This window comes from Thunnus thynnus, chromosome 9, assembly GCF_963924715.1.
Source record: "Thunnus thynnus chromosome 9, fThuThy2.1, whole genome shotgun sequence".
In the NCBI taxonomy this organism is placed as follows: domain Eukaryota; kingdom Metazoa; phylum Chordata; class Actinopteri; order Scombriformes; family Scombridae; genus Thunnus; species Thunnus thynnus.
Window position 1 is genome coordinate 1,544,952 of NC_089525.1, and position 8,891 is coordinate 1,553,842.

The 8,891-nt window shown below is 40.6% G+C and overlaps 1 pseudogene; it reads right to left on the minus strand.

Moving 5' to 3' along the window:
- Positions 1–1,720: 1,720 nt before the first annotated feature.
- On the minus strand, positions 1,721–3,207 carry LOC137188858 (piggyBac transposable element-derived protein 4-like; annotated as a pseudogene).
- Between the last annotated feature and the right edge of the window lie 5,684 nt (positions 3,208–8,891).

Genomic DNA, 8,891 nt, shown 5'->3' on the forward strand with positions numbered 1-8,891 from the left:
CACTTCACTGTGTGTTTTATGGGGAAATAAAATTGTTATATATAATTTTTTGAAGCCATCTCAAGACAGATCTTGGAGTCCCAACCTCCTCCTGCCCTAAGGCTCTCCCTCTTATCTCTGTCTGTCTCTATCTTTCTGTCAGTCTCTGATCTGATCTCTTGTATCTCTACAACTCAGACTGAAGCATAATTGCATTGTGACAGGGTAGAGAAGGTTATTTCAAAATGCAATCTGTCACAGGTTAAAGATTACCTCCTTAAAACTGTCACCTGTAATAAAAAATCTGCCAGAAAACATCAGGGTTACTTTTTTTCCAAACACAGTCAAATATACACTCAACCCTTGTGTAGTCTTAGCATTCTGTATACTCTCCCTGTCCTGAGGGTCAAAAATGACCTGCCTTCACTAAACCCCTGAAATAAAGCAGCTTCATTGAATTTTAAACCCCAAATTTATTTTGCATGAAGAAACAACCTGTCATTCATCACAAACTTTGTGAATATCTGGGTTTTCTCTCTTCACAGTGCAGAAAGACTACATTTTATCGGTGGACACCACTTGTTTTTATTAGGACACACCTGTCATAATTGTTTTCTTTAATAAAGTACAGCACAGTACAGTGCAGTAGGATTTTATCGATACCGCCACTTATCAATACTGTTATTGATACTACTGTCCTTAATTGGGTGCAAAAAATAAAGACATGACATGAAAAGATGTGAAAAGATTCAATAGTAATTTTATTATTACTTTCCTATATATATAATGAGAGACAAAGCTGTGGCTGCTGCTTAACATTGTCTATGGGATTATTTAGGAACATAAATTAGAAGAGCTTAAAACTGATGCTAACTGTGTCCTGAGTTAATACCTACAGACTTGTTTTCATAACAATAACGACCGTTACCTTGACTTGATGACGTCGATACAGTCGCATTTTTAGTTCGGCAAATCCAGTTCGGCAAAGCATCGAGCTGAGAGGCTGCACTGAGGACGTAGGTGCAGCAGCTGCTTTGCTAAAGCAGTCAAACACGCTGCAGTGCTTCAGATTTATAGAATGCTGTATTTGTGTTTCATGAGCTTGCTGGTGTTACCCCCTTTACTCGCAACTACCTTTTCACAAACATTGCATTTAGATGAATATTCATTCAATTTAGTAAAGTGAGCCCACACTTTTAAATGTTTTGTCCTGTCAGCCATGACTGGAGAGGACAGAATGTAAACGCGCAGTTACGCAACGTCAAATGTAATTGCCTGATGCTGGCAGTTTCATCATCATTAGGGAACAGTTAGGAATTTGAAAATGGCAGCTATATTAGAATGAATTTACATGACATAAATACCGATAGCAGCACCATTTGTCCAGGAGCTTATCAATATTTCAGTCAGGAACCAGTACCGATTCAGTTTTATTCCCAATTAGCAATTCAACTACACACATACTAGTCTCCCATTTTTTGAACCATTGCCCCCACCCACAAGGTGTACAAACAACAAAAAATAAATAAGAATAAAATAAGATAATAGATGCGAAACAAAAGCATGAAGAACATAAATCAAGTGTGTGTGCATGGACTTTGCAGATGTATTTCTCACATGTGCAGCACATTTTGTATTTTGTATTTGTTTTACATTCCTTCTTTGGGGGGCAGAATTGGCATCTTCTCCGCTTGCCTGCCCCAGCTGCGGCCTCAGGTGGATCAGGACAAGATTCAGCCCCCTAAACAGCTTTCACAAGCACTGCAGAGGCTGCTGTGTGGGGGAGACACTCCCTTTTTTGAATGTGTGGGGTTACAAGTGCCTTTCCCAGCTGCTCCAGGAACATCCTCCTCTTATTCTGCTTATCAGGCATCCGGGTAGGGTTGATCTTGTTTCATATCACAAATGCATTGTATGAAGACTGATCAATGATGTTATGGAAGATGATCAGGGGCCAGCAGGCAGTCATCCTCCTGCAACTGTAAGTTCCAATCACCTTGTCCAGGTTGTCCACACCTCCTTTGTTGTGGTTGTAGTCCAGGATGATGGCTGACTTCCTGTCCTCATGATCACTAATCTCAGCCGTTTTGTGCAGTGTGCTCAGGAGGACCACATTCTAGTTACTCTTTGGGAAGTAAGACACTACAGTGGCGCTGGAGATGAAAGCCTCTCTCCCCTTGTTGTGAGGAGCACAGGGGGGAGCTCAGGCTTGTTCTTTCTAACTGTGCCGACCATGGTGATCTTCCTCTTCAGGAGCTGCTGGCTGAGTTCATAAGAGGTGAAGAAAATGTCACACATGACATTATGCCCTCTCAGTCCATCTGTCAGATCAAGCACAACCAGCATTCCCTGGTTATTCTCTGGGCCTCCACTGGTCAGCTTCCCTGTGTAGACTTGCATCTTCCAAGCAAAGCTGGATTGTGCGTCACAAGCCACCCGTATCTTGATGCCAGACTTTGCTGGCTTGCTGGGCATATACTGCCAGAAAGGACAGCAGGCTTTTGACAAGAGTAATTAGTATCAGTGTCACAGAAAACAATCACATAAATCAATGATAATACAGCAATACATAACAAAACTAACAGTGAAAATCACTTACATGACAGATATGAAGATAAAAATTTAGCTCTGAATGTAACCAGTTGCTCATCCACAATTACTTCAGGCCCAGGGTTGTAGAGGTCTCACAGACGCTCCACCCACTTCTCCCAGAACTCTTTTATGTCTGCCAGTTTGTCTCCCACAGGTCTTGCAGGTCTTGATTCATGGTTATCAAATCATAGGATTCTTGAGAAAGTGTGAAATACTCTCAGTGGCATTGTGGCATTGAGAATCGCGCTCCGCATCCCAGAGACTAGATGTAGCCTCGCCTCGGGTCCTATACACACCCACCAAGATGAGCCCTATATAGGTATGCATGTCAGTCTCATCCATCCTTTTCCAGCTGTCTCCATATTTACAGAAACCCTTTAAATTTGTCACTTCCAGGATGATTTTTTCGATGGTTGGTGTGATGAATATGTAGAATGTTGAGGTGATGTTCTGGGCAACTGCATGTCTTGTGGGAACTGGGGTCATCCTTATGACATTTTGTGCTGCCATCCTGCCCTGGTTGTCATATGGTGACAAGGACCATGATATTTTGCTGTTCTTTGACAAAACTGTCTCTCTTTCAGCTTTGTGAATCTGAAGATGATGCATCATGCTCTGGGTTGCATTCTTCCCCATCTTCCCCTTCAGATACCTCCTCCTCTTCTAAATCATTGTTTTCTTGTTCCTCCTGGACATTTGAAAAAAGTCAGATCTATGACACTGAAACGTGCACTCATGGCTTTGGCAAAGAGAGAACTGAGGGTACTGTCAGCACCTTTATAGTCTCTTTATAGCCATTAGTAAACAATGCTTTCAAGGCTGTCATAGGCTGTCATAGGCTACTTTTGGGGACAAATTTCAGACTTAGGACCAGTTAACTGGGGACAGCTTCTCAAATTGCGGACAAAAGCTGTGTCCCTAATTGGGAAAAAGCTGATTTTGGGTCAGTGGTGTTGGGACGGGCAGTAGTGCGTTTGGTTATTAGCAATAATTCATAATTCATGTTTTGTGTTTGAAATAACCTGTAGCTCTTCCTTGCCCCCAATTTCTTCACTGTACATGTCAAATGATGGCGCTGTTGCTGGAAGAACATTGATTTTGCAGCTGCGCCCCAGAGACACAGAGAACATCGGCAACAACTGCAGACGTTTTTCACATTCTATCCCTAATTCAGATAGCAAGAGATAAGGTTGATCATTGGTGAAATGGTCCTTCAAGACAACACAAGGGTTAAATGAAGAACCTGGCAGCAGCTGTAGCACTGTTATCATCATCACACACTTGAATTATCATTCATTACCTTTCAATTGTGTTGAGTTTTCTCCTGCTCTCCTCATCTTGTCGCATCTTGCCAATATTTCCAATAACATTTCCTTGGAATGAGCCCCTAACACAATCACTGCATAAGCAGATTCCTTGTAATTCAGATGCATGTGAACCATTTGGCCCATGTGAACCATGTGAACGATAAACTCATGATACAAAAAGTACGTCCTCACCGCATGACACTGACATCTCTACAGTATAGATCATGCGGAGTAACAGTGTGCCAGAAAAATGATGAACATGGCAGAGCTAGGTATGTGACTGGCTGTCAGGTCATTCAAGCAGGCTTTGGAAAGTGGACATTTTAAAATGAAAACTAATTAAATTAATTCATTAAAAATAACGTGCCATGAACTATATTACTATATTATTAATTATACTAAAGAATAATACTAAAGAAAAATAAACTCTCTATTACTCAGACTAGCTCCATCAAAACGCGCCTGCCAACAACTCCAGAACAGCCAAACCCACATATTTCATGTGCTGTACTTAAAACATGTACAATTTACAGCTGGATACTGGATGACAAGATGGCACTCAATTATTCTAAGAAAATTTGCTCATCCAACATTTATGCCAAAAAGTTTTCGCTCTTCCAGGTTTGCCTCCCTCTGCTCTCATGTCATCTCTTTTTCCTGAGCCCGCCAGCCCATCCTAAACACTTTAGGTCATGCACGTTAAAGTAACTTTTGTAGGCTGTGCAAAAGTTCTACAAAATAAAAAATCCATCATGGTCTAAGAATTCATAATTGAAACAGTAATAATTGACCCTATATGCAATTTAACATGTCCTGTCACCAGTGCTTGGAAATAACATTATTTTAGTGATGCGACTACATCTTCCAGTAGCACTCAGTTAATGTAGCTATTTCCAAAAATCATGTGATGTTTCCATTTGCAATTTTTCCACTATGTAGGGTAGTGCAAGACTGTCATATTTGATTTTCTCTTAATGAAAAAACCCCAGCTCAGATTGTGATAAATTACACCACAAAATAATGTATTTGATTTTATTTATTTATATTATTCTATAAATAGATGTATCTACTACTGTTTCTGCTGCTAGCTTGTAGTGTAGCTTGCTACTTTCAACAAAAGTGAATTGCAGTAGCTTGTAGCTTCATTACCTACAAGTAGCTTCTGTGGCACTGCACTGCTTGTCAATAGTTTAATAGACGTCTCTTTTAAAATGACAGTTTAAGGGAGTTTTTCTGTTACAGAACCCCAATAGGTCACTGGTAAAAACTGGTACATACAACCAAATCCATGGCTGAGACATAAAATATAGCACACAAGAAGAATGAAACTGACACAGCTATGTTAGTGCCACTGCATGCTTTGTGCATGGAATTAGAGCCCTATGCTGAGACACACACACACACACACACACACACACACACACTTATTCCAATCACAAATGTTGATACTTTATCTCAGTTTTTTAGAAGTGTTCTTTATTTTTAGGCCAATAAAGGCCTGGTGTGTTTAATTAAACTGAAATTAACTGAGCACTGGTTAGATTTGGCCATTTAATCATAAGAGGAAATGAAAAGAATAAGCAAGGGGAAGAGAGATTAGAGTGACTGCAATATTGCTGAATTGCTGGCACTGATATTATTACTGATGTGCAGAATTACTACTAGTTATCTGTAAATGTATATAATTAATATAATAAGAATCTCTATTTATACTGCTTTGCTTTGTAACAGTAGCGTTTGTCATGTCATTTTAAGAAATAAAACAGATTTGATTAGCAAGGGGAAATGAGATAGAGACAGAACATGTGTGTGTGTGTGTGTGTGTGTGTGTGTATGCGCTTGCCTGGGGCTCATGAAGGGGTGCCCCAAAGAGGACTGATATTGGCTGAGTTGAAAGGGATCATGCAGAGATTCAACAGTTGTGTGTTCAGGGAGTCGTTGGGGGCGTTCAGGTGCCCCATGTCATTCACACTTCACTACACAACTGAGAAGGGGGTGGGTGAAGAGAGGAGGAGGAGGAGGGGGAGGAAGAGGAGGAGGGGGGCAATTTACTCTGGACATTGCAGCCAGCTGGGAAAAGAAGGGAGGAATAAAGGACCATCGCCAGACTACCGAGCCAACAGCCCCAATTCACCCAGCCAGCCAAGTGAGGAGAGAGTGAGGAGGGGAGAGAGGGGTGTCAGGGGAGTGGTGGAGATGGACGACGAGTTAGAGTATCAAGTGAGCAGAAAAAAAAAAAAGATGAGCAGAATAGAGAGCAGAGGTGAAACCAGAACTTTCTGTTATGGTAATAATACAACCTCATTCAAAATCATGTGGACATTAAGGGTTCCATTTTGAATGGTGTAATATATGTATCTATTTAATATTATTTGTCCTTTACTGACTTTAAAGCTCAACTATGTCACTTTTGAAACAACGGTCCTACTTTGACTGGTATGACCAGTAGCTTATTGTGGCTAATGTTACCAAACGTATTGCTGTGTAACTGATGTTATTGAGTCAGTTCACTAACTTGTCTTGTACTACTGTTGCACTATGCTTTGACATGTCAAAGATTCTTATGTGTGGACTATAATGTGACAGATTATACTCATGTCACTGTTTATAATTTAGAGACACTCCCACAGGAGAATAATTGTCCCACACCTGTGCACACAGAATGGGCAGAGTATTATCTATTTAAGATCACTGTTGTAAGAAATGTTTAAAATACTCTTGATGAAGAACCAGAGGGACCTTCATTCCAAGTATTCTCCCTCTCATTTGAAAAAAAAGACATGTCAAAGACATTTCAATGGAGTCACGACCCCACCGCTCCACTAGCTGCTCCTGTGTTTTTTGGTTTGTTGGCTGGTTTCTCTTTGTTTTGCAGGATCTGGGGCAGGGCGGAGGTTTGTCACTGGCTTCATGAGCCACACCTGGGCCCAGTGTGGTCTCGTGTATAAAGCTTGGCCTTCCATGGAGCTTCCCTCTCTTCTTCTCGCCTCTTCCTCTCCAAGTGCGGCGTGGCACAGCTGTTTTGTCTTTTGTTGCTGACGCACATACACACACACACACACACACACACACACATACACACATCCATACATGCCTACACCACTGATTACTGACTTCCATTTTTTTCTGTTTTCACTTATTAGTTGTAAATAAATATACTTGTCCACACTGGCAAACACGTCTGATTTCCCATATTTGTTGCAGCCTATGAGCCGGGCTGTGACAATGGTTTTATACCAAAACTAAAACAAGAAGTAAACAAAGCATACCTCACCTACTTGCAGCCCTATTCCGCTCGCTCTCAGTCAGGTTGTGTAATACTGATGATGTCTTTAAAGAAACTGAGTCAAGAGAATGTTGGGAGAATAAAGAAAATTCCATATTCTCTCACCCTGTAATTGCCACGTGTGGCCACAGATGTCACAGTTCAGCAACATGTATACAGTCCAGCTTTAACGGTCACCATTTCACTCAAGCTAATGATTGCTGCAGGTTGAACATCAGCAGCTTGACAGAGTGGTGAGGTAAGAAAATGAACAGGAAGCGCTAAATGGCTTTTTGGACAGCAGAGATGACAGGTACTGTATTGTGTCAGAAGTTTGCCTGGATGCCTTGTCAGGACTTCCACAGCTAGTAATGATTAACTTTACTTATTTCCTAATAATCTTGGATTATTAGGAAATAATTAAAGTTATATGTCTGCCTGTAGACACATTTTAGCATGTTCAGCTGACCTGCTGTGCCCTAACTTAAAGACTGTCTTAGTTAAACAGTTTAGCAATCCATTGGAACTAGAAAAGGCAACCTAAATTAACTTAAAATAAAAAAGGTGTATTGAAGTTTATACACTTAAAGTAGTTGAAATGTACGTTGAAGCTGAAGCACTAAAAAGGTTTGTTGAAGTGTAAGCAGGCGTACATTCAAACATTGAGCAACTTGGCTGATGGATCTGCTCTAACTTAGGGAATTAAAGCCCCATTTGCATGTCTGTAGTCTATTAAATTTTGCACAGCTATGAAACACTAGCTATTTATACAAAGCATGTATTTGTACAGTAGCAGCTTTGTCACTGCCTTTGTCAAAGCATTATGTTGTTTTGTTAACACAACTACCTAGCAGACTAATTAGCTACAAATCAGCCATCAGCCCCAGTGATTGATGCAACAGTTTATCCTCCAGGCGGTGTTTCTCATGTGTTTGATAGAGGAGCCCTGCAGCCGAGCAGCAAAGCACACAGTCAACGAGTCCGTTCACTACCTACACACTGAACACTGTCACTGAACTTTTTGTGAGCCATCAACGAATTTCTTACACTATCAATAAGACATATTCAAGGAGGCCAAATCACACCTTTATATATTCAAACACTTTATTTATTGTTACCTAACAACATCCTAATTAACACTGCTTGTAAACTGACACACTGTATTTGCCGCCAACCCATTCAGCATGAATTAACAGTGCATTAACAGTATTAATGGCTTAAAACACAATCAGAATGGATTAAGAAAGAGAGTGGCGACATCCCCATTGACTCTTTTTCAGCAATAGTGGATCATGGAGATGTTGAATAGGTCTGAACACTGGCAGCAAGTAGCAGCAATGCTGGATTGCAGTGTTTTCAATGCATTTTTCTAAGGTAAGGGAGGAAGTTGAAATCTGCCAGGACTTATATGATATTTTTGATTTAGCAATAACTATCAGAGCATAGTAGCACGTTTTACAGCATTTAAGCCTGCTCAATTTGCTTATGTACCAGAGTCAGACAGTGTCTGTTAGCCTGTTGCTTGTTAGTCTGGAGTCAGTATACTCAGTGCTTGTTAGCCTGTTAGCTAGTTAGCCTGGAGACAGAATACTCAGTGCTTGTTAGCCTGTTAGGTTGTTAGCTTGTGGATACTTCACTGCTTGCAGATTTTGGAGATAGACTACTTTAGTGCCTGTTAATAATTGTTTTGCATTTTGATTTAAATGTCTTTATTTTACCCAAGTCATGGAGTCAGTGATACAACATAC